Source organism: Manacus candei, unplaced genomic scaffold (genome assembly GCF_025592945.1).
Source record: "Manacus candei isolate 608988 ecotype Guabito, Panama unplaced genomic scaffold, ASM2559294v1 h1tg000011l, whole genome shotgun sequence".
In the NCBI taxonomy this organism is placed as follows: domain Eukaryota; kingdom Metazoa; phylum Chordata; class Aves; order Passeriformes; family Pipridae; genus Manacus; species Manacus candei.
In genome coordinates, this window is record NW_026138059.1 from 15,625,533 (window position 1) to 15,653,273 (window position 27,741).

At 37.2% G+C, this 27,741-nt stretch overlaps 1 protein-coding gene across 4 annotated transcripts in view; it reads right to left on the bottom strand.

The window, feature by feature from the left end:
* Positions 1-235: 235 nt before the first annotated feature.
* KHDRBS2 (KH RNA binding domain containing, signal transduction associated 2) overlaps positions 236-27,741 on the bottom strand; it is a 365,578-nt gene continuing 338,072 nt past the window's right edge. The window contains exons 11-14 of one of the 4 annotated variants that reach the window (XR_007902822.1): positions 26,816-26,923; positions 22,710-22,825; positions 20,729-20,914; positions 236-490 (exon numbers count right to left, since the gene is read on the bottom strand). The gene's annotated coding sequence lies outside the window, so the exon portion shown is untranslated. Of the gene's footprint in view, positions 491-6,046; positions 7,073-17,685; positions 17,761-20,728; positions 20,915-22,709; positions 22,826-26,815; positions 26,924-27,741 lie in introns of those variants that run through there. The other 3 variants (XR_007902820.1, XR_007902823.1, XR_007902821.1) reach the window with 3 other exon arrangements.

Below are 27,741 nucleotides of genomic sequence, written 5' to 3' on the forward strand. Positions count from 1 at the left end.
TCAGCTGTGCAGATGTAGTGCATTTTTTGTTGCAGTTCATGTATGTGGCAAAACTTATTGTACTGTGTACCTTCTGTTAACATATCTTCCCATGTTTAAGACTAGAAAATATTAATGGAAAATGGGTCATACAAGCAGGAAAGCATGTTGTAAATATCCTGAGCCAAACAGCATGTGTTGACTCCTTGGCTGGTTTAGGTTTTTGAAATCTAGACAGAATCCACAGCCTTGACCATTAAAGCAGAAAGAGATTTATTCTGTATAGTTTCATCACCTTGTTACAATCTTAGTCATAGGAAAGGAAGAGGGAACCTCGTGCCATTTTCAGTTCTTGTTTAATATCTTCTTCACAGGAAAATGCTGCCAGGATATTAAACTCATCTGTTCTTTTGGATAATAAGGATGTAATGTACCATTTTGACCTTTCCAAGTACTGTGTTTCCAATTGCTGTTCATTAGATTTTTTTTTCTTGATTAAAGTCTCACTAACCTGTAGAAATAGAATGAAAGAAGATCTAGTCAAGACACAGCATATCAAGCATGATCAAAACAAAACTACACAATTGTATAGCTCAAGGGCTATAACAAATATTAACACTTTGTGTGCTGTATCATTGCTGTGTTTGCTCATAACAAAAGAAGCTAAAACAATATTTATTTTTCAACATTCAATTTTTCACATGTTAATGCAGAGTCACAAGCTGAAGAGCTTTTATTTGGTTGAAAGTTTAATCATGAGAATAAGACAGACTCTATTTCTGGGATCCTGCAGAAAAGTTTCTGCGATGAAATCATAAGAGAACTGAATTATAATCCTCAAATGGAAATGCAATTAAATGATAAAATATATGTGACTGAGGGCCAGATTCTGTTGACCTTTTTAATTTTTATTGATTTAGATTCTTAAATTCAGAAATAGACCAGACAATAATGTATAACTTTTTCTGCCCTTAATATCTAACATCCTGCGTGGTCCCAAAATATCAACCTCTGTAGCTTCTGTATGAGATGTTGGATATCTTTCTGACCGACAGAGATTGCTCCAATGGTTTAAAGCTCTCACTGCTAATTTGGTGAGGGGGGAACAGACTGGAATTCTTGGCTCCAGCTAATTACACATTCCTTACTTCTGAATTAGAGAGCTCTTAACTGTCACAAATCCTTTTTGCCTGTTGGTACCTGAAGGCTGTAGTCAAGTTACTTCTCAGTCCTCTCTTGACTGAATCAATAGCTAGGAATTTATTTTGTGTTTCAGTATTAGTACATTTTCCCTAATTTTAAGAACCTTTTTCTGTACATCTTTTTGATTTTTCACATCCTTTTTAACAAACTATAATGTCATATGGCTTTCCAGTAAGTTTCACAAATGTCGTGAATGAAAAATCTGTGCCAATGTCTGAATACTATTTACTTATTTACTCTTAAAAGATTAGATTTGTCTTCAAATAGCATCCCGCTCATAGTTCACATCCAACTTACATCTATAGTGACACTGTGTCCTCAAAACTATGACTTTTGTGGCTAACTCAGGATTAAAACAGACTCAAACCAATATAAACTATTAATCAAACCAAAAAATAAGACACAAGCTGCCCCTTTGTATACAATTAAAAATAAGTTAGTACACTACTCCCTTGTGTTCACAGTTTAATTCTGTTATCTGTAAATGTCCATTTTAATGAGACTTTGAACTGCAAGTTTAGCACTTAAGGCTGGTTTCTACTTTTCAACAGTGAAGTGGTTTTGCCTACAGTTTAACCTCTGACCAGGAGAACTGCCCAGCCTTGGTACTGATGTTACAGAATTACATACACACTTGGTGGTGATAAAATGACTGCTAATGGTGCTCCTGAGAGAGAATAACTCAGCGTTGGTGTTGATGTTATGAATGCCTCCTGAGAGATTGGTCTATCTATCAGAGCAATTTCTTAACTGTTATTTACTTTTCCTGTCTGTGTAGATCAGGAAGCATTTTAAAAGCACTAGGTAAGAATCTCTCTGTTAGCACTTATCAAATGAAAAGACACAATAGTAAAAATATATTGTTGTAACAGAGGAAACTGCCTAGTCTGGGCAGTGAATTTCTTTTAAGTGGTTTGTAACACACCCATAAGCATTAAGAGATGAACGTGGGGATGCAATGATAGGTAACAATTCACATGATTCTCTGTAGGAAAACAGATTAGTATCATCAAGAAGAGCAATAGCCTAAAGTTCTGTGTATAACACACTTCCTTAATACATTTTTTCCCTGAGCCTGAACATTAGTATTAATGAAAAATACATTTCCCCAGAAAAGACACAGAACTCCAACAAGTAGTTTTAGCTGCAGATTACCAGTTGGTTTCTGCTATAATGCTGGGTCCCAAGAGAAGGCAAGTCATCAATCAGGAAGGGTTTACAATGAAGCTAGATACTGTACTATTTTCTCACTTTCAATTCATATAGACAGCTCAGTAACAAAAGGAAGTAGCAATGCCAAAGCAAGTAATTTAAGAACCTTTCAGAGATCTAGTATTCATATGGGGTTTGCCAGGCACATGCACACACACATATAGTCACCAAAATGTGAATTTAAAACCTTTTCTAGCATCTAGAAATAGCAGTGTGGCACATCACCATCCACTGTCCTGTTCTGCCTGAGGTTGCCTTCAAGGGCATTCTTATAAGAGGCACTAAAGATTACATGTATGAACTAATTACGTAGTCTAACCTCAAGTAACCACACAAACCATGAGAACCTCCTGCTGAACCTAGAGATTCCTTGGGCGAAACATTTCTCCTCTTTCTTGATAAAATGCAATCCTTGGCATGCTTTCCTAACAGGGCAGTACATGGATAAAAAAATGGAACTCCCCAGCACTGTGCATGGCTACTTTGCCCATCTACATGTGGTAATCTGAATCTGTTTAAGGATCATGAAAGTATTTTTTTAAGTTATTATAAAACTAGCCACCCATACGATGGAGCCATATGGCTCTTCCTCTTCTCAGATTGAGATTGCTGTCAGTTTCCTTATTCAAAGTGCTACATGGAGAATTACATAAATACATTTCATCGACAGCAGGACTAGGCACTTTGCTTTTTTTCTTAATATTAAACCTACATAAACTTCAACATAATTGATTTTATGTTTTGTTTTCATGGAACTGTGAAAACAGAGTTCACAGAATAACAAGTACCATTCAAAATGAGAAGGAAGAAAGAGTAAAGTCTAATTAAACAATTGTGTAAAAATGAGATGCGTCATTTCGACAACAGTAATTAATGACAGCTTTACTTTTGGAAGATTCTGTCATTTACTTTGAAAAGTAAAATTTAGGTAGAAAACTCAGTTTTCTTGCCAGACCCTTGAAGAAAGGACAGGGATTTTGTATGAGAGGAAATCTCATTGTGTTTATGAAACATTTTTTGTGCCCCTAAATATTTTACCAGTAAGACAAACCCATGAAAACTAATTTAATTTTATTACTGGATTATAACAGTAAGGTTTTTCTTATTTTTCCTTTTTTCCCCCCCCCTTTTTTTTCCTTCTGATTTCTTTTCTACCTTTTAAAATTTTGGGTTTTTTTAAAATTTTCTCAAAGATTAGGTAGCTCAGCCTTTTCTCATAAGACATTAACTATATATGTATCCTATAGGACTGAGCTTTCCTGGTAGCTGAATAGATTTCCTGGTAGCAAGAAGACATATCCAATTTACATATCCCATTTTTGTTTGAAGTTAGATGTCAAGCAAGTTTCTTAAGACTCAATTCTCCAAATCCCACTTTATGCTTGCTTGGAAAGCCACTAGATACTCGTATTTACTTTTATTTGATGCAAATTTACTTTATTTTTCATAAACAATGAAGCAGTCCATGGTCACTGACGCCTTTTGATAAAAAACAAGCCTTTTAATTCCTGCTGGGTACTTGCTAACCTTGCAGTACTCATCAAAGTGGCATGCAAGTACACCTTATGAATACAGGTAGTCAAACTGCACAATAATGATGAAATAAACTTGGCTGCTTAAAATACAAATGAATAAGAATTCCAAGGTACATTTGCAATTCTACAAATATTATTAATAAGTTTTTCACAAAAAATGTGGCTTTAATATTCACAAATAAAAATTCAAACAACAACAACAAAGGTAAGAACCTGAAGAGATCCTACTAATGGTGGCTGTGATTGGCCATACTTTGCATTTTGTGAAATTAGGAAGAACTCTTTTTTGCCTTGCAAGAAGTACAAATAACATTCTGCAATAGAGACTAGTTTCCAAGTTTTGAGATGATCCAAGGTTTGAGATGCTCAATGCCAGTATTGTGGCTGTTACGGACAATCTCCCAGATCAGAAATCAAAGGTATTTTTTTCATCCACGTTTGTGTCCTGCTTGCCTGTCACAGTCCAGGATGGTATATGGGTATGTGCAGACACAGACACCACAGCAGCATTCTCAACTGCTATATTCATTTCATGTCAACAATGAAAGAGGTTCAGGCCTTACTTTTTTGATCTTGCTCAGGTGAGTAAGTGACTCGGTGACAAAATCTGGAAAGATCTGAATTACATGACAGTAGAATAATAAAAGCAAGGGCCAAATGTCCTACTGTACAAACTATAAATACAAATGCACTGTATTATGTAAATTCTAGTGTCAAGGTGATGGCCATAATACAATATGATTTGATATTGTTTTCTAAGACTTTTTGGCAAGAGTAAAGGTAAAGAAAAAGTAAGATTTTCCCTGAATTATGTCAGTTTATGGGTTATTTAAAATTATTGATATTAAAAGTCACAACAACTAGAAATAGTTTTTGTCCTGTTGGAGGCACAGAATAGATCCTCATCAGCTGAAATTTACACAGCTCATTATTCAACATGGCAAGAGCTACTTTCCTTTACCCCAGGGTTAAAGGGTTGTCTGTCAAAATTACATTCTGTTGTAAGAAGGGAAATAAGCGAATATTGACAATAGGACTCAAGGCACATTTTTTATACTGCCTAGAATTTTGGATTTCTTATGACAGGGTAGGAATGAAAGCTAACCCTGCATATTTGCATAAACAAGAAGTAATTATTTTGATAATTTTGGAGTTATATGAAAATTCTAATGCACAGACCTAAAATTTAATGTGTAACCTGACAACAAATCTGAAAGACTTCCTTTATTCTTGCAGAGTATAATGAAATCTGTTTTTTCCAGAAATGAAGAACATGAAAATAGACCATGAAAAGAACTTACTAAAACAACTGAAATTTCACGTAGGTGTATTTTACTGATTTTATTTTTTATTGTTTTGTAACCATTTCAAAGCATCAAACATTTTTATATGGACAATTCCAGTCTTCTCTGAAACTTATAATTTGCTTCCCAGCCAAATAGATATGTGGAATCCAAAAAAAATTGAGTGTACACACGACTGTGTGTAAAGTGAGGCAGAATTCAGAGGAAATATGACTGTTTCCCTGTCATCTTGCCAAAGGCAACACCTGGTGAGCACCTCAGGCTCTGAAGAAGTGCTGGTTCAGGGACATCACTGATAGCTCCAATTTGCAGTTCCTAATCCACTACCTTTAGGAGCAGAGGCTGCAGGACACCCCCCCTCACTAGGCAGGTTGACCTGGAGCACTTAGTTCCCTGATCTCCTGCTGTGGTCCTGGAGAAGCTCCAACTTTTGGAGCCCCTGGCATGAGGCTGGGAGCTGTGGCTGGAGCGTGACTTGAGAAGAGGAAGACTGAAAGCCCTTAAACCCCAACTTAATTATGGATTGTCCTGCTGGGATCTGTACAGCCTAAAACCACAGCACAAAACAGAAGAGGCAGAACTTCCAAGATCACTGCTTGTGCCCTGGATCCTCAGCACCAACACCTACATCCTCATTCTCATTCTTTCCCAACTTCTCAGTGCTCTCCAGCAGCTCTATATTTAATCTCTTCCAGAAAAAAAACATCATCCAAAAATAAACTACTCTGGAAAAGAATTTCAAATTTCATTCCCTGAGCACTATGGTTTAAGCAGTTTGCTCAGTGTTATAGCTTTAGTTTGTACAATGGAATATACAGTATATCTCCATTCTGTATATCTCCATTCTGTAATACATATATATGCACTGCAAATATGACAGACAGCAATTCCAGGTCTGTGCTAAAACACTTAACAGTTATTAAACACTTTGTCTCTGGTGCAGTGGGGTGCTAAAACTCTCTGTGTAGAAAAACCAAATAGATTTCAATGATAAGCTTATGTTTTATATTTCCTCAACTTTTTCTGGTATCAGATCCATATACGCTTTTAAAGGGGTAAAATAAATATCCTTTTATTTCTCTGATTCTTAAGAGTATGAAATCTTACTTGCCTCATCACATGTGCATCATCACACAGCTGCATCACATGTGTAACATTGAACTGAAGGCTTGATTTCAAATCTCCTGAAGTTGGTGAGCATCAGTGAGGGTTTGTGTTGGCTTGAATTTGATCATTGCTGTCCTTTGTGGTCACTATGCCAAAAAGTCACTGCACCAAAAAGTCACTTCATTTCCAGTCCTGGATAAAGAATGTTAGTCATGTACGTTACATTGAAAGTGAAAAAATATGTACTAGGAGGTCAACAACAAAGAGTAAGGCTTTCCATTTTTTGTTAATCCAAACATTTATGTTTCTGATTTAGGGATTAGGGTTCAGCAGATGCCAACTGCTTACATTTCAGGAAATGGTACCTCTGGTATGTATGAAGGGCTTGTCCTGAAGTGAGTCTGCTTGATCTCTATAAATATTGGGAGGTGGCATGCTACTTTAATGGAATTAATAAAAATCATGGAGATTTTTATTGGTACACAGACTACACTCCACAGAACACCAATGAACTGACTTGATGTAGCCCATTTATTAAATTGTCTTCTGTACTCTCATATTAGCATAGTATGACTTCAGAGACAAATCTTACAACCTATACAACTATGATAAGCCCCACTGATGTGAACAGGATTGCTTACCTTTTTTTGTACTTTACTTTCTTTGTCTGTCTGACACTGGAGCTTCCTTACAGGTATCAATTCTTGGAGTTGTACACAATTACTCAGAGTACTGGTAGAGAAAGGAGCATCTCAGAAACCACAACAGGCAGTTATTCTTAAAGGCTGATGATTTAATGACATCTCTTATAGCTTATGGTAAGTCAAGCCTTTGCGGTTTTAGTAAAAAGCTTAAATGAGTTCTCATATTTATTTTTCAGGGTAATTACATATATCACTCTTAACTGTCCTTTGCTCAGATCAGGATCATTCAAATCTTTTAAAGTAAATGCCTAAATGTATTACTGTCTCCTCTTGTGTTGCCCTTCATTCTCCTTTTGTCCTTGACAAAATCAGTTTTGCTGTTCCTTTTTCAGATTCTCACAGAGAGCTAGTTGTGCCAATCATTTTCCATGTGATGGAAATACTTGCCCTTTTGTTGATAGGACAGGCATATGCAGTATTCTGCTGAGGTGTGTGTACCTCTGAAGCATATACGTTATATTCTCTAAGCAAATTATTTTCCATGGTATTGTAACACTTTACTCATTCTGCCAGCTGAATCCACATATACTGGGATGAGCTGAATGATTTTCTGCAGTTCACAAATATTTGTAAATTAACAGTTATTTACTCAAAAGTATATTTAAGAGAATGCTAAACATACTGCAATATTACAGAAAATATTTCTGGGGTACAGACTGAGTAGAAACTCTGAGAAAGAGGTCTGGACCACAAGAGCAGCAGACATAGATGACATTTTTCTGTCTAATTCAGGATCTTTTTTTCCAGTGTTGTCACTATATGATGCATTGGATGAGTCTGCAGAAGTCTCACAGTCCTTGTACCCTCTTCTGTGGTGCTCTGCAGAGATATAATTCTTTCTCGTTTCATAGATACAGCTGTCATAGAAAGTATTCAAAATACTTTCCACTCAATACCAACTAAACAATCAGTCAGAAAAAAAAAAAATCTTGCTCTCTGTACTATGTCATTGTTGTCATAACTTAAAAATATCTCTGGACCAAGGTTGATTGTAAGAAGTTAAAAAGCTGGATGAGACTCTGATAACAAGCAATAGGAATGACTGGAAAACCATATTAAAAGACTAATATCGCACCACCTTGGTATTCATATAAAGTTTGATGCTGAATATACTTTAATTGAGGTATGAGAATACGACTAAAAGTGAAATTGCAATATAGGAAGTAGGATAGATCTGAAAAGACAGTTAAGAAATTTCAGAGATTATGTTAAAGTGGGCAACAGAAATAACTGACATGCCAACATGCATTTTGACAAAATGTGGAAAGATGTACTTCAGAAATCTGGATTATAATATATATTCCTTGAATTTAAATTCACTGGATTCATAAATAATATCTAGAAGCCAGTGGGTTCATCCCAATAGAAGCAGCTGCTCAATGTGTAACAGATGTCCAAGAAACAGTGAACAGTTGAATGGGAAGCACAACTACAATATTAGATTGATTTATAGCCCAAAAATGTGCTTTAATCTGCATATAAAATACACACAAAGTTATAGTGGCTAAACTGTCAGTGCTCCCTATTGATGAAAATCTTACTATTAATTTAATTTTGAAACAAGTAAAACCAGAAGAGTTCAGAGGAAAACAATTTTTTTAAAAATGCAAAATGAGCTTGAACAAGTCACTAAGCCTAATGACTAGCAAGCACTGAACTGAATTGCATCTAATACATATCATAAATATGTGTTTATGTGCAATGGGAACAATTATTCCTGTGAAAACATTACTCCCTAACCCATCAATAAGAATGAACACAGCAAACCCCACTGTAATCTTCTAGAGGAACCTACTCTTCTTAACATTTCACACGAACTCTAAAACGATGTGACATTTTATAAAAAGGAAAAGTAAATTCTTCCCCTTTAAGATGAAAATGAGACATCAAATTCTTGAGACAGAGGAGGAACTTTCTCTGTTGGCACAGTTATTCTTTCTTGGGAACCTATTCCTACATTTGTAACCCACTGATATTCCGAAGTTTTCACCTTAGCTTAGGTTTGGCACTGGTTATCCAACAGGCCATCTCTTCCTGGGTCCATGCCATCATTTGCAAAAGGTCCTCAGTTTATCAGTGTTAATTGCTTATTTCACCAAATCCACCATGCAAAAGTGAAAGTGAATATCTAACGCACTCCCAACACACGTAGTATTTATCCTGTGCTCCATTTCCTGAGAGATGAAAGTGGTTCACGCTGATGGTTTTAGTTTTAAACCCTTATAAAAGAGTGATTCCGACCTGTATTTACTTATATAAACACTAATAATTTGTTGCCTATTTTAATACTCTGGGAAATGATGCATTCATTACCAGCCTGTACGTGACCACTGCTGAAAGGGAAGCAAACAAGCCAAAAGCTAGGTTCAGTTTGAAGGCTTTAACTTCATATAGGCATGAAATCTGTTACAAAAATCTGTTGCCCTGGCAAGAAAACTTTCTGGGCTAACATCTAGCTTTCTGTTCATGTTTGGGCACAGGAGTTTTCAGGAGCTGCTCCAAGTCATCCTGTTAAGTCTGCATTGTCACCTGATTTTGAAGCAACTGGTATTCCCTGAGCCTTTATGGGTACTTTCTATGCAAGCACTGTTATGAAAGCACAGTATCCTTTGCCCCTTGTCTGAATTTCAGTTGGACCTGCTTGGTAGCATCAAAGACACACAGTTTTTTATTTTTCAGAGAAAAAAAGTATTCCATCTTCTCTCACTTTGTGTTTCCAACTTTCATTTCCATCTTGAGATTCCTGCCCTTCTAACTTTCTTAGTGCATTTGACTAGTGAATAACTAAGAGAATTCAGTTGCTTGTACTCAGGAATTGCTGTCCTAACTGAAGCCTTTGAACCTGTAATTATCTTTTGAAAGTCCTTTACTGCACTATGTTAGAAATAGTCATCTTAAAATGACACGTTTAGAAGTACATTAGAGGAGACATTCAGAGCCTACATCTGTGGAGATGCATATTAAATATTACTTTACAAGGGGATGAAAGTGCATGGACTGAATCTCCAGCCTGGATTAGGATTGTAACCACAATCTATTTATACTGTGTGCTGGTTCTGTCTGCTTAATCTTCTTCACAGTCCCATGAAGACTGGCATTATTAAGTTGCAAAAACCTATGTGCACATCTCATACCAACTCCACCGGAGCCACGATTAGCAAAGGTAGGGTAACAGAAAGGACAGGAAACTGCAGCTATGTGGGAGATAGGCATTTCAGAAGAGTATCTGAAAGACAAAATTTGGTTTACTGTTTCAGCAGTAGCAGCTCTGCTCCCTAAATGAGGCCTTGAAGAAAAAAATCTATTTCTTTAATGGCTGGTCAACTGTGCATTATGGAAGACTTTGGAACTGCATGTGTTATTGCCCAATTTTAGACATTTTAGCATAGTGAAGTCCAGAAAAGACATTTTAATTTCAAACTCAGGAGATATCCTGTGCAATATATATGCATTATCAGAAAGACAGAAAGGAAGCAAGAAAGGTGGCAACACTAATTGGATTAAGACATGTTAGGGGACTGAGGAAAACCATGATGGGAGAGGAAGGTCTCTTTCAGTAGACTGGAAACTAAAATGGAAAAGCTGGTAAAAATAAACATCTTTTTCTGTAATCAGAAAAGGCTGCACTTCTCATACGGGACATTAAAAAAATAGGTCCTACTTTCTCAAATAGCAGAAGGAGAAGAAGTAGAAATATTGTATTACTTGCTGGGATGAATGAAGGGGTATCATTTTCTGCAAAAGCTTGGATCATTCTGTGTACTTGGCATTCCATCCAATTTCTTATATTCAGAGAAGGTTTACAGAGAATACATCAATACACCTGCCCTTTCTCTTTTCAGGGTGGGCTAGAAAGAAATCAAATACATTCTGTCGAGAATTCTGTGTTGAAATTTTGGCTTTGCCAGCTCAGCACAGCTATCATAGCCCTCAGAGGGTAATCTGAAAATCCACAGTGATTCCCTCTCTATGTATTTGTTTTGCTTGAATACAGTAGACTGGGACTCTCTATGGACACTGCCCATGCTTAGTCTGTCATCTCAAGAGATCCCAAGGAAAAACCTGATATTCTGCAATAGGAGGGGGAAAAATTTCTGGCCTGCAGAAGCATAAATAATAGTGATGAGGCATAAATCAAAAAGTTGCCACTTGGTTTTCAGGCTGAGGTTACAGGACTGACAATTAGAAATTTATGTTTTTACTTCTAAGTGGACTCTCATCTGATTGGAAGTTACCAAGGGAAAAAAATTTTGTGCTTAAGATGCCTTTTAAAATGAAATCAAATTTCAAGGAGATCTGTGATTTGAAATGCAACATTTATTTCTACCTTTCAAGGCAGTGTTAGAAGAAGATCCCTCCATATCTTCCTCAATAGCTTTTACATTAGCACATCATCATATACTCAACTGCAAAATTACCATGACAGCAAAAGAGAAGGGGTTCTTTTAATTTGCTTTGCTGTTTTGAACATCCAGTGACCTGCAAAATCTGGATAAAAGCCATTGGTTTATTCACTCACTAGACGGCTTTAGAAATATCTCTTTGCTTTAATAGCAGTGATGACTGCCCAGAGTTGTGAAATTTCGTGATTACTTCAGAATGTTAAGAATAAACATTGGCACCACTGATGTGCCTTGTACATGCTAACAATAGGTACAGAACTTACTGGATTGCATAATATTCACTTTTAACCTGGAGCAGACTTAGAATCTTATTCCATGGAAATAACAGAATGAATGGGAAGCAGTTAATAAGATTAAACCCACTGTGAAGCATAAAGCCATAGTTAATGATTTGTGATCTCATTCCCCCTGTCCCCATCGATGCAGTTTCTTTGGTCTATGTAATACACATATATTCTTCTCATCTAGCAGTTCATGACCTTGTTTAAGTATTTAGTCTTTTCCTTAAAAACTCAGATTATGGTAACATTACTTTTTTCTACAGCAATGAAAGGTATTATACATGTGTGAATCTAAAGAACAATATTAATTCTGAAATGGTATCTCTGTTTACTAAAAATGTTTATGTAAATCCAGTTCAATTTTCACATCTTTGTTTGAAGCACCCCAAAAGAAGACTTATGGTGAAACCAGGGTATTATTTTAGCATGCTTACTCCTTCATCTGATAGTCTCTGATCTCCAACATCTGTATTGTGGTCCAATATCACAGAGCAAAATGTGTACTGTTCTTTCCTCAGCTGAGCCCCTTGCAGGATGTTTCAGGGCGTCTAATAGATGGAGACATTAATTCATTATATAAATATGAATCTCTGGGACTTAACTCCTATTTCAAGTGACAACAGAAACTGTTTAAATGTTTCTCATACTTAAAAGATCTCCAATTCAATATTACTATTACGACAAGATTCATACCAAACTCTTACTGAATAAGTAACATATGCACTGTTATTGAATAAAAAGAGTTGCATATCTAAATAAAAGGAATTGAAATATTGTTTTAAAGACAATTGAGTCTTGAGTATTGTTTTAAAGACAGTACCACTTTATTAAATCGTATGGTAGCTTATGCAAAATATTGCAATATATTAAAAACCCTAAGATTACAATTAGCTTTCCTTTAGGATGAAACTCCATACAATACACTGATATTTATTTTAAGCTATTTTTTTCTGTCTTCTTGATCCTGAGATTTATATAATAACCTGTAACTGGAGGAAAGCAAAGCACAGAATTCACTTCAACCTGTGCAGACCAAACCAGTGGCTGAAATCTGCATGGATAGCTGGGAGAGCTATGCGGAGTTAGTACAGTAACTGTGCTAAAATTTGCCACTCTTCTTCTAACTGGGACAAATTTTCAGACTATTCAAATTGCTCTTACTCTCTTGGCACTAGTACAATAAAGTTCTGATTTTAAACCCACGAGAATTTGCTCCAATAGTAGTGTTGTGTATGAAATGTCACACTGCTTTGTCAATATCTTCTGAGCATAATATTACTTGGTGTTAGGAGTGATCACAATGTATTAGGAATTGCATCGTGGCTGGCCTTGGTGGTATCTTTAAAAAGCAGAATTTTTTTCTGGCAATCCTATTGTTTTCTTCACTATTGTCAAAAAGACTCAAACTGAGCCAGCAGTGTGCTCATGTGGCCAAGAAGGCCAATAGTAACCTGGAGTGCATTAGGAAAAGCATTGCCAGGAGGTTGAGGGAGCTGATCCTGCCCCTCTACTCAGCCCTGGTGAGGCCTCACCCGGAGTGCTGTGTCCGGTTCTGGGCTCCTCTGCGCAATGTGCTCTAGGACAACCCTGCTTGAGCAGGGAGGTTGGATCAGATGACTCACCGCAGTGCCTTCCAACCTTACCCATTCTGTGATTCTGTGAAATTCCTTCCTTCCCAAACCTGTGTATGGAGTTAAATCAAAGGAAATCACCTTTGCTGGAAAAGAAGATGGCAGTATGGTATAGAATCATAGAATCAGCTGGGTTGGAAGGGACCTCTGAGATCATCAAGTCCAACCCTTGATCCACTACTGCTGTGGTTACTAGACCATGGCACTAAGTGCCACATCCAGTCTCATCTTAAAACCTCCAGGGATGGTAAATCCACCACTTCCCTGGGCAGCCCATTTCAATGCCTGATTACCCTCTCTGTAAAGAATTTCTTCCTAATATCTAACCTAAACCTCCCCTGGCAGAGCTTAAGACCATGCCCTCTTGTCTTACTGATAGCTGCCTGGGAGAAGAGACTGATGCCCACCTGGCTACAACCTCCTTTCAGGGAGTTGTAGAGAGTGATGAGGTTTCCCCTGAGCCTCCTCTTCTCCAGGGTGAACAACCCCAGTTCCCTCAGCCTCTCCTCATAGGACTTGTGCTCGAGTCCCTTCACCAGCCTCGTTGCCCTTCTCTGGACCTGCTCCAGCACCTCAATATCCTTCCTGAACTGAAGGGCCCAGAACTGGACACAGTACTCCAGGTGTGGCCTTGCCAGCACTGAGTACAGGGGAAGAATCACTTCCCTGGACCTGTTGGCCACACTGTTCCTGATCCAGGCCAGGATGCCATTGGCCTAATCCTTTTGTGAGAGAAGCTGAGATCTGCACTTCAGGAAACTTTCAACCCTACGAGAATGGAGATCTAATGTAAGAGTCTGGCATACAGTGAAAGTCTTTCAGTCACTCATACCCCATTCCTTGTCTAGAGACAAATCCAGAAGGAACTGTGTTGAATTTGCCCCTACGTTTCAGAATAGTCAGAGAAGAAGGAGGGATGAGCAAGGGCACACTCTGCCCAAATTAATGGTTGTCAAATGTAACTATGCAAAGTCTTCTAAAAGCAGGAAGCAGATTTGATACCAAAGGCTACATACAGGCAGCAGCTCTTAACTCAGAGCTTATGTATATGACATATGTATATGACAGAAGCCTCTACTTAAACCAGCCTGGCAACAACTCTCCTTCTGAACTGTGGTATATCTCCAGAGATCCTTATTCAATTATTAATGCATCTGCTGCTAATTTCATCATGCAGAGTGTGAATTTGTCTTTCCACATCGAGCTCTAAGGGAAGTTTGTAAGAAATATAGAACTTGTCAGCACATGAGAGTCAACACATTACTGCTGTGCTGCAGCCATTTATAACGAAACTAAAATGAGCACTCGCTTGTTTGGCATTAATTTAATGTCCCACTTAGCTCCTATCAGACGTAAATAGCTGCTTCATCCATTTAAGCATTTCTGTTCATGCACATAATGAAGTACTCTGTACCTGTCAAGTAAGCAGAATTCATAACTGAAATAAGAAATGGATGAGGAAATTCAATGTTCTTAATATTAGGCCTCTACAGGGGTAGCATCAGACTTTTTTTCTGGCCTCTATAAGATTCACCTTTTATCCCACTCTTCAGAGACCATATGAAGACATGACATGTACACACGTTAGTATGCCAAAAATGTTTCTGAAAGGAATATCTGTTCAACTGATAGCACAATTAACAAAAGTTGTAGTTGTTGAACACATGCTATTAAAAAATAAATTAGCTAGCCAACCTCTTGGTATTTAAATGTTTTTTATGTTCTCTATTTTAGAAAAATGGTTTATTTTAAACAGCATTCCAGTTGTGATCATCCTCTCGAGGAAATTTTTATGAGAATGAATGGAGGTAATGACTACTATTAGTCACTGTCATTAGCATAAAACATTAGAAAAGACAATATTTATAACAGTCATATTAAAATATGACTTTCTATCACTTGTGTATGCTTTGGCTACAGCTGGTTGCTATTTTCTAAAGTTAAACTGATGGAAGTCTGGTAATGGTATATTTAATAGCATGTTCATCATCAGATCTAATTGTTTTCCACCACAGGGTATGAAGCTTTATGTCCTCTATCAACCCAAAACAAACAGCCATACTGCTTAATGGCTCTTCAATTAATGTTTATGGTGCTACTTTTATAACCTAAGTTACATGAAAAAAAACCCCAAACCCTCCAAGAAGCAATTTAAGAACTTCAGAAGCTTAATGGGACTTCAACCAATACCAAAAACTACTACAACATATGTAAGGTCCCACACTTGAGAATGTGAAACAGAAGACACTAAAAAGACATTAAAAAGACATTAGAAAATAGAAATAGAAGACAGTAGAAAATTCTTCCAGCACAATGGTATAACTGCCAGGGGACGGGAGAACAGATCTTCTGTTCATGTAAGGAAAGGTGGCTGAGGGACTTCAGGTTGGCTGCCTTGCAATTGCTGCTCCTGCTGGGTTAAAACAGAGAAGACCTGTTCATCTTAAGTCACGTAAAGGTCAGACTCTGTTGCTCAAATTGCAAAGTTATTCCTCTGAGAGTGATTTGCCCTCAGTAACCTAGATGCTTGCTACCTACTCATAATTCTTTCCCCTATTTAGCAAAGCTCATGCTGATTAAAAGGAAAGAACAGTACAAAGACAGGGTTCTCTGTAACTGCCTTGGTGCATATTAATTTTTGTCTCTCCCTTTTGCATGAAACCTCTAGAAAGCAATGTAAAACTACTGTAAATATGTTTTTACTGGAGAGCTGTCATTGTTCTGCATTATGAAAGTAAATGATTTCTGGCTTGGGCTGTTAATTGTATGTAGCAGTAATATATTCATTTAAAGCTTCCCATCATAATTCAGACACCCTGATTTCTGGCTTTTAGTGATGCATTACAAGCCTTTACTTCTCTGACACTCAGGCAATTAATGATTGACACTCCTCAGTCCCGCAGAGTAGCTGGACAGAATTAGACAAGAAAGAATCAGACCTGCGGGGTGGTGAAAATTTCTCTTCTGAAAATGCACGTTTTTTCACACTATAAACTCTGATTGACATTCATTGCAGCAAATATATTTTAATAGAACTGCTGTTACTCTGCCTCTCCTCCCAGTCTCCCAGGAGTTTTTGTAGATCAACATGATGTTCAGAAACAGGCAAAAAAATGCTCTGCAAAGTTTAAAGGCTGTCAAGCCTTCTTGGCAAATTCCCTCCAAGAGCACAGCTGAGAAATGACAAACCTATCACCTGACTGGCTGGTGTTTAAAGCTGACTGCTTTTGATTAGGAAGCAATGAACCTTCCCTTCTGCAGTTTATTCTGTGTTTCATAAGCACCTCTTCACTGAAAATTATGCAGTTGAACTGATTTGAATTTGATTAGTGTAACCTACAGTTTTATTATTTATTATTTGTTTTACTGCACATTTAGGAGAATGTCAGGATAGTTACAGACTTACTTTTATTTCATATGTATTATTGCTTGACATTTAAAACAAATCCAATAATAATATATGCCTGTATTGCAGTTACTCCCTTGTTGTACATTGCTCCATGTATACTCACACTCTACTTCCTCTCTGCTCCAGTGAGAAGAATAGGATGAAAGCAATCCTGCTTACTCAAGGACAAAGTACTGTGTCCCCAGCAGGTGAACTGAGCTAGAAGTTATTGCGAACTGCAACAGCTAACATCTTTAATGGAAAACTCCTGTATTAAATCCTATGCTACAGACTGTGATATTTCAACAGCCAGCGCTGAGGAGGAGCGCTGCCACCAGAGGTGCATGCATTAAACACTGAATTGCTTTTTCAGTGTCATCAGGCTTCGTGAGTTGCAAATGTGAATGCTCTGGGAAGCTTAATACACTTTCATCTTCTGACAGCCTTTCAATTATATGTCCTTTCACATTATTACATAACTTCCAATGATCTGCACTGTGGACTTCAGTAATAAAAATTCATTTCATGTCTGAAGAACACAACTTCTTTGGTCAGTCAGTTTAGATGTAGAGGGGAGAAGTGCATTTGACCAAACACAAATGCTGAGCGGAGTCAGCTGGTTAGGTCAATAAAAGCTAAAAATATTTGACTTTGAGAGAAAAGAGAGTTCAGGACACAGCCTAAAGGCTAGATTCAGCCCTGACTAAACTGTAGCAGTGTTATAAGGAGAGATTAGTTACTCAAACTTACATGTTACATCTGTACCTACAGAATTTGCCAGTAAGGTCTGGGAATAACTGGCACCCTAATTTATTACTAGTATGGTTCACAGTGTCTTATGTCTATTAGCTTCAGGCTGAGTATTCTCCTACATTTAATTTTATCTATCTTGAGAAAAAATGCATATACTTATATAATTTATCTCCTCATTTACTTACCTGATTTTGGAGATCCTCACAACATATCCCAGTCTTTAGGGATGCTTTTAGGAAAATAAAGGAGATTCACTTCATCTGCAATTCCAGATATTAGTAAAACATTAGTGTAATATATGCATCTTCAGTAGTTCTCTGGCTTTCATTCATACCAGCTGGCTGTCTCAAAATCTATAATATATTAATTTCCACAGTATAATGATATGTCTTTATATATCTTTATCCATCTGTATAAAGATGCAAGACGAGAAGTAAAAAAAATATGTTTTGGGTCAGGACACGTAGATCTTGCATGCCAGTGACGACTCCTGATTTTTGAGAACCTGAAGTTAAGGCTAGTGAAACCTGAAGGCTGTCAGTGCTTCTGAAAACAAAAGTATGTCTTCAATGCTCAAATACAGATAGAAGTGTCTGATCTACCTTTTGAAAATGTTGAAGGTTATCAACAGAAGTGCCTTCTCCTAAACAAACATTTTACTAAACAAACAATTCAACAACAAAACCAGTGGAGGAAAGAATTAGCAAAGGTTACAGAAGTACAGAAAACCCACTTCTAGGAAACTCCATAGGACAGTTTCCATGAGGTGACTGCTGCACACGGGGAGCTCAAAGTGAAGCCTTGAATGGTCTGTGCAAAGCTCTTGTGCATTGGGCTGTGCTTCTCTATGCCCACTTTTCAACCTCTTGCTACGCAACAGAGCACTGGGCACAGAACAGGTTTATCTCAAACTCCAAAGAATAGCATATGTGTCAAGCCTTGTGTTCTTTCAGTTTTAACACATTTTGATTAATTATATGATATGACATGATACACACAATCTGTAGCTTTTAATGAAAGTAGCTCCTCCAACTGTAATTTAAAACTTTTGTCCCTTAGAAGTTTAATTATTAAGGTTGCGATTAACTTCACCCAATCTCAGTTACCTAAAAGACAGCTACATAGTCTACACTAGGTATTTAGTCACATTTTATAAACAGTGGAGGGAGTTTCATCCCATTTGGTTTTTTTGACACATACCTGAAAAGGGGTTAAATTGTCCTTTGGACCAGAATTGAGTATATGTGCATATATATACACACACACACATGTACGTATACATATATACAGCTGAAAAACAAGAAAGTCATGGAATTAGATGAACCTTGGTATTTTGCTATGAAGTCCTGGCTTGCTCAGGATGTGGAAAAATCGAGACTTCCCTTTCTTCCTCTATAGATTTTTGTTAAACTTCTAGAAACCTAGCAAGGTTTATCACTTATTTAAACCTGTATCACTTATTTAAAGCTGTAGTTACCAACTGAAAAAGAATCACTACTCTCAAGTTTCCAAGAATACTAACAAGAACACAAGTCTTAATTGGAAGCCATCTTAGGAAACAGTCCAATTGTTAGGAGTTTGGGTTCTAAGTAAAGGTATTTTAGTTCTGATGAACAGCATTCTGCGTGATAGAGAGCAAACAGCTTCCCCCTTCTTGTTCCATTTGCCATGTGCAAAGCACAAATAATAATAATAAATAAAAACATTTCTAAGAGCCCTAGATTACTATTTACAAAGTGTTAACAGATTTAACTATAATCTAAGTAAACCCTTAAGAAACCTGCATATTCCCACCTGTTTCTTATCTCACTCACAGCCTACTTAAAACTGGAGTGTGAATACTGTCACCTAGGGTTTATTTCCAGCTCTAGCTAGGAGAAGGAATCTTGAAAAATACACTGATTTTTTTTTTCCTCAGTCTAGAATCATGTTAGGCTTGAATAGCTTCTGGCTGCATTCTTTTAGCTCCTTCTCTGCAGACAAAAATCTACATCTAAAGCAGGGCATAGTTTAAAATATCACCATTTGCAAGAGCAAATCCAAAAATAGTGTGGGCAAAAAAAGTGTCACCACTTTCAGAACACATGATGACAGGGAATTGGGTTCTACATGAGGGCTCATGCTGCTCTGCAGTGCAGACTAAGCTTCAAGGTCTGTTTTCTGGTATGTGGTCAGGAGGAGCAAGGAAAGGATTGTGGAGGTGCCTGAGGTACAGGAAGTGAAGGTGTGTACAGCTGCAGAGTAACTCCACATTAGCTATTGATATTAATTTTGTTACTCAGCTGAAACCTTCTAGATGCCACTCTCTACCATGAACAAAGGCTGACAATGGCCTTTTGTTTCGCAAGCTGCTGAAGAAACAAACTCATTTCTAATAACTAAATGCAATAATTGTATTTTTGTATGACATTATGCCTCTATATAAACTTATGTTAGAAAAATACAATGCAGTATTTAGTATGGAAGATTTAGGAAATGCCAGATTTATAATTTCCAATATAATTGGATGATTTTCTTTAGTATATACAGGAGGACATAGACTTTAATTACAGGATACCTTCCTACCCTTCTCTCCACAAGACCTAACTCATTCTGGATATAAGTCTGAATTAAATATTTGTATCTGTCTTACAGTCTAGTGGTCTGACTCTTTTTTGTTTATTCTTTTTCATCCAAATAGTTGCTGGTGTAGATTTATTTAATGTCTTACAGATTTTCATCGTCCATAGTTTGTTGCAACAGCGTTACAGTAAATGAACCCTATAAACATTAATAAATGTATGTTCACAGTAGTGTAGTGAAGATATCAATATTTTCATAGATGAACAAGTGGAGAACAGATCAAAAAAACCCAGAATCTGCAAAATCTGGTTTTAACATGACCTTCTCAATGAGCTAACTCATAACAAGTGGAGATGATTTCTTCAAATATTTCGCTTTTTTAAAAACTATTTGTATGTTCAACATACTGTACAAATATAGTTTACTTCTGTGAGAAAGATTATTAAAGATTATATTTCTCTATGACCGAAAAAGAGTGTAAGAACTTACATGCATTATCCTGTCTCAAAGTAACATGCACCACAGGTATCTCTGTATGAGCTCTTTTCCAATGGCAAATGTAATGAGAACTAGTTTAAAATAATCCTATTTTTTGCAGACTGAGGTGATCTAATTACATCATATTTGAAATAAACTAAAAATATATAGAAAAATACCACAGCTCACCTGATAGACTGGAAGATCACTTTAAGTCTGAGTGGTAGCCTGAGGTCCAGAACTCAGGGCTGTGGAGAGTCCCAACCTGAGGCTCAGTCCTTCAGAACAGAGTGATTTATTGCAAATGATGTTGAGCACTCTCAGTTCCCTGCACACCATTCAAAAGGTACAGTACTTCCCTAAGGCTCCAAAAATCTGAAAATCAAGATAAAGTTGGGCAGACATATTCAATGAAAAACATAAAATTAGTTGTTGCATTAATATTTTAGCTTAAATTACTTATGTAGCTTCACACAGCATCTCTGTGACACAGGGATAGTTTGGATGACAGAAAACTCTGGGAAGACATTGCCTTCCAAATTCTGTATGCTATGAGATAAAACAGTTACAAAAAATAACAACAGAATTTTCTACACAGTTCTAACACATTCCTATGCCCTGCAAGTAGAATGGGAGATCATGTGATCACCTCTTTAGGGTCTCTGAAATGATGAGTGTACACAGCAGAGCAAAAAAGAAGGAAAGGAGAAAACTAAACTAAAACTGGTATTTCTACTTTTTTTTTTTAACTTTTTGAACCTTTTTGTAAAGTTACTGTATGAAACTTTAGCTATAATTTTATCCTAGCTTTCTCATTTAAGTTCTTAATTTTCATACTGCTACAAATTCATCAAGTGCTGCCTCAATACCTTTTCTGCACCTGCAATCTACTTGAGATGAAGGCCCATGGTCCATGCATGAGTATGAGTATGCTTTGAACAGTGTAACAAAAGAGGTTGTGGCAATGAACTGTGTGAATACCAACACTCTTTATGCAGATAATACAGTAGAATAATTATATTCATCCTGAGTAAATGAATTCTGAATGCTGGTATGGATGAGAATGGGAACTTGTGAGGACAAGTTGGGTTGGAGTTTCATCTCTTGTTAATATTAACAAAATCGGGTCTGTGAAAGACTAATTAAAATCAGTTCTTATTAAAACCAATGAATCAAGAGATAATTTGAAGATTAAGGCTGAGGAGGGAGATATTTTTTTTTAAACACGTTAGTTAGTCTTTTCAGCCAGCCAATGGAGACTTGTGTACTTGTCTACATCCAGATACCTGGCTAAGGTACTCTGAATTATTTTCTGTAAGCAAAGATCACTCCACTGAATGCATAGGTACCCTAAGTACCCACAGTGGCAAAAGCTAGGTATTTGAAGTTAGATGATGAATGTGCTCAATACTTCCCCAACTGTCACACTAAGGTAACTTCGCATAGAAGAAAAAAATCTCATCAGTGGGGTAGGGGAACATACACATTTTTATTGCTTCTAGCAAGTTTACTGAGTCAGTAAACAACAACTTTGTGGATGTCTCATGATATTCTCCAAACCAAACAGATTTTCAGGAAAGAATCAGAAAATAATTTTTAAGACTTTAAGGAGAATTCCTCATACTCTAAGCAAATTTCTGATACAGGAATTTTCAATTTGCAAATTATGTAAACCTTTCCATAAACTTTTCCTTGATGGAAAATATTAGGTAGGTATAAATATCAGGCTTGCAAAATAAATGGTAAAAGCAAGCCAAGCACTGTGAAGTTAGTTAAATACCAGTTACAAGCCAGTGAAACCCTAATTCAGGTCTTTTCATGTATACATTTGATGTAGTCAGTGGTTGAGGTAAATTTTGGTTTTATTCTTTTTTTTGTTTCAACCATTGAGTCTACAATGGTTAAGTTATATTTTTTTCCTGCTTAATTTCATGTATAAGAAAGGGCACTGAAAAACATTCAATATTTCTTTTATCTTCATTATTCAATGTGTTATTCCTTTATTAATTGCTTAACTCTATTCAAATCTTTAATTTTTCTTGACAAAATTATGAATTTTGAAGTTGGTTTTCTGGTCACTTGTGGCTATAGTATGTCAATACCTCATTAGTGTGACTAATTTTTTATTACATTTCTGAGTTAAAATAAAACATTCCCCACTGTTACATACCCTGGGAAACCCAATGCTTGCACCTAACCTTAAACAACACTTTGCATAGTCAGGAAAAACTCCTGTGATGCCACTTGTAACTGATGAAAATCAGATCCTAAGATTTTCTGTAAGATCTCAAGACAACAAGAAATACAGCATTAGCAGGCTTTTACTGTGAGCAATTTGCCTCACACAAAATTCTGCTGGTAGATATGCTGAAGGATAATATAATCCATTCCTCTGCTTTAGTCAAACTCAGCTATTTGGTCATTAAACACCCCCCACTTTCCTTGTAACGCAAATCACTGCAGAGACCCCAGCACCTGGGAATGTCAGCCAGTGGTTCTACGGATAAAAGCTCATTTGGACACACAACTTTTACACATTACTATCACAGACATCTATTTGTACATTAGGTAAGACAGTGGAGTTAAAAAGACGGGCACTGGGAAAACAAGTCTGAGATAGAACCAGTCTGGTGTTAATTTGCTAATACAGCAGAGCTTCTACTTGTTTCTATGTATTTCTCCTAAGCCCTCCACCATGCACCCCAAACATCCATTTCTGGATCTGACAGAAAAAAGATACTGGTTAGGATACTGGTCAGGTCTGACAAAGGAAGGGAGTTCTTATTCTCTTATGCATGAGAAACCAGCCCTGGAGTGTATTGTGGCACATATTTTGTAATATACTTTCACAGACATTTGATAACAAAAAAGGAACTTTTATTATTTTGCAAATTCCCAAAATCTTTTATTTTTCTCAACTGTTTAGCATCCAAAATCCTTGGATTGAACAGATAGTCATCATGGATAATTTAATTTGAAGTGGACACAGTTGCATTTACAGACTGTACTGGTTATCTCAATGGTAGCTAAAATTACCAGCCCTGCCAAGAGTATATTTACAAGATAAATGAGAGAAATGGAGGCATGACAGATTAAAGTTGTATAGCTTGTTTTGGGGTTCTGTATTTTATCTATGAGAGCTGTGAATGAAAATGAGTCATCCACATAAGTCCAGATGAAGAACTTGGTATAAAATGTTTTCATATTAAAAAAAACTAACACAGTTTTGTAGATCCTTAAACATATTCTGAGGGTTATTTTTGGTTGACTAGGTATTACAAAGTCAGATGCCTTATTTCCATTAATTTAGCCTAGCAGACTTCAAAGGAGTAAAACCCAAACAACTCTGAATCTAAAATTATCCCTAAACCGGTCTAAAACAGAACTTCTGTTATTTCTAGAACTGTCAGCACTATAAAATTTCAGAATATGTAGGTTTTTAGGGTCCAATCCCAATGTGTTCAGTGCTATAGGGAGGACATCAGGTATTACCAGGAGTCTCAAGCCCTTATGAGTATTTATAGATGTATTTCTTCTTCATCAGAGACATACAGTGTGAGAAACTTACCATGGCAACAGTTGATGCAGTTATAGAAAAACAGAGTGATAATGCAAAGGGATGAAGATAATAACATTTCTTGAATGTAAATCTGACATATGTATGTATGTATATTCCCTACACACACACATTCTGCTGCTTCATCCAGTTCCCTGGTAAAGTCCAGCAGGTGCCAAGTGATAATAGTACATCTGCATGATAGACAAGGGAGTTCAGTTCTCACAACAAACCATAGTTCTGAATATGTCCTGTGTTTCATTTCCTGATGCAGCTTCTTACTAGCAAACCTGCTCCTTTGCTAATTGCACTTTATTATGTTACTTTGACCTGCTGAGTAACCTTAGCAAATAATTCAGCTTCATTATTTTTCTAATTCTCTATTATAAGGCAGAGATTAAAATATCTACTGCCTTCATTAAGCAGAGTTCTATGCAGAAATTTTCTTCTAAGCTCTGTAGGTGCTATTTAAGCTTTCTAAGAACTATGTAGTATTCTTGGGGTTACAATAACTCTTTTGAATGAGCACTAGATTTCCTAAAGCACGTACTCCACAGGCCTTCACAGTCTAGTGGATGACCCATTTTTGCCTTAGATCTGCAAACAAGTTCAGTAACACTGTCATTAAAGACTATGTAAAGGAAAGTATTGTGCCTCCTTCAGAAACTTAGTTGTTATGAAAATAAAATGATGACTACCATGGACGGATGAACTTGATTGCCAGGTTGAGATTTGGAGTGGGTGACAGTCCCAAGACCTTCAACTAAATAATTTCCTTTCACATGGGAAAGTTAGTTATGATGATATAAAAAGTAGAATCCTAATGTTGGTACTGTAACTGAAGTACTCTTCCTGAAGATCAAGGTTATTTCACACTGTCAGCTAAGCAGGACATGGGCTAGAATGATGCAATACAATCCTTTACAGGAATGTGTTCTGTTTGAATTTAATTAAATAATAAAAATGACTGCAGATCACATTCTGAATTTAATATTCCCTTTTCATTTCTTGATGTCAGCATGGATTTTTAGTAAATGAAACCTGAGTAAAATCTGCAGGATTAAATTCTCCTTCAGAAACCTGCTTTGCTTAACTGGAATTCAACATAATGTAACATTCCTGTCAGTTGTTTGCATCTTTACATCATGAATTCAAAAAGAGATATTAAAAACATATATAATTCTCAAAATACTATGCAGAATAAGAAAAAGAACCCTATCAGTTTTAAATACTCAGAGAATACTAAACTGAATTCCTATATTATCAGAGAGTAGTAGCATTTCATTTGAATGACAGTGTCCTTGATTATCTTTTCAGCTAAAGTAGGTATATGGGAAGAGGAAAAAGAAAGAGAAAAATTAAAATAAAGAAGCAGCATATGCAAGGGTGTTGGATTTGTCTGGCCAGGTTTTGGTAGCAGAAGGGGTTGACAGGGGTGGCTTCTGTGAGAAGCTGCTTGAAGCTTCTCCTGTGTCCTGCAGAGCCAATACCTGGCAGCTCCAGGACAGACCCACTGCTGGCCAAGGCTGAGCCCATCAGGAATGATAGTAATGCCTCTGTGATAATGTATTTAAGAAGGGTGAAAAAAAGTTATTGGGCAGATGAAAACTGCAGCTAGAGAAGAGTGGAGTGAGAACATGTGAACAACAGTGCAAACACCAAGGCCAGTAGAGAAGGAGGGGGAGGAGGTGCTCCAGGCGTTGGAGCTGAGGTTTCCCTGCAACCCGTGGTGCAGACCATGGTGAAGCAGGTTGTCCCCCTGCAGCCCATGGAGGACCACAGGGGTGCAGGGATCCACCTGCAGCCCATGGAGGAGACCCACACCGGAGCAGGTGGATGCCCAAAGGAGGCTGTGACCCCATGGGAGGCCCATGATGGAGAAGGGTCCTGGCAGGGGTCTACTGACCCACGGAGAGAAGAGACCATACTGGAGCAGGTTTGCAGGTAGGACTTGTGGCCCTGTGGTGGACCCACATTGGAACAGTCTGTGCCTGAAGGACTGCACCCTGTGGAAAAGTGACCCACATTGCAGCAGTTTGTGAAGAACTGTTGCCCGTGGGTTGGACTCATGCTGGAGAAGGACTCTCCTGTGGGAGGGAGACCATGGTGGAGCAGAGAAAGGACTCCCATCCCCAAGCAGCAGCAGAAAGGCAGAAACAACTTGTGGTGAACTGACCATAACCCCCACTTCTCATCTCCCTATGTCGCTGTGGGCAGAGTAGGTAGAACTTGGGAAGGAGAGAGGGGTGGGGGACAGGTGTTTTTAAGATGTATTTTACTTCTCATTTTCCTTCTCTGATTCTGTCAGTAATAAATTTAATTAATGTCCCCACTTCAAGTCTGTTTTGCCTGTGACAGTGATTGGTGACTGATCTCTCTCAGTTCTTATCTCAGCTCATGAATCCTTCGTTATATTTACTCTCCTCTGTCCAGTTGCAGAGGGGATGATAGGGCGACTTTGGTGAGTACCTGGCAGCCAGCCAGGGTCAAGCCACTACACCGTTTCACTGAATTGTGCCACTGGTTGTACAGGATTGTTCTAAAGTTCAAGAAGAAATATAATGAATTGTTAGCTGAGCAATGAATATGGAGTTATAAATGAATACAGTAAACCATGATACAAAATATATGCATATTTTTTTCTGTTTTCCATGCAGAAGTAAATGAAGAAAACCCACACAGAATGCTAAGTCATACATGAGCAGTTCAGCAGTTTGTACCTCTGACTTGGTGGTAACACAGTGTGAAGGTCCTGTAATGCAAGGGCATGTAACAAAGGTATTCATTGTTTTTCTGTGAGGAAGCCATCCATCATGAGCTAATGCATCCTGCATGGCAAGAACAGTGCCAAACGTGATATAAGCAGGTACTCTCACACTATATAATGACACTCTATAACAAGAAACTATACCTCCATTAAATCAATATAATACAGCAGCAACAGAAATAAACAGGAAATATTGTTTTCATAATTAATTCTTTTCTTATTAGAGCATTGAAGCATTTCTATTATTCTACTTGTACACTCAAATGTTGCTAAAAGATATTAGAAAGTTCTGATTGTTTCCATACAGCAACTTGAAACATTCTTTGGGCACATGACGGATTTACACAATCAACTACACATACTTTTCTTTAATATTTTTCCTTTTAATATATGAATGATGACCTATACCATTACACCATGGGTATGATCTCCCTCCAATAAACCTTCCTTCTGATTTACAGATTTAAAATATGAAAGCCTGCAATTGTGTTCTCAATAAATTTTGCTATTCTCTGCTAAAGCATCTGAAGTTTCAAAGTTCATTCAACTATTTTAGGCAAGGAGGCATTCATGCCTTTCAATAAGTAGCAAACACAACCTTTTAATAGGATTTATATAAGCAAAACAAACTTTTAAAACAGTGACATGTTTTTAGTAGAAGTTTAGAAATCTGCATTTCTTATGCTTAAGTTGACAGAAATTGCTTCTCTTTGAGAATGAAAACTGTGTTCCAGATATGCATGATTTAGAGATTTATTTCAACATGTTATAATGTTGGGTTATAGTACAAATTATTTAGTCAATCAGAGGTTGCGAAAGGACAGAAAATCTTTCCCGTACTCATACTGGCAGGCACAGTTAGTCTTCAGATTCCATAGT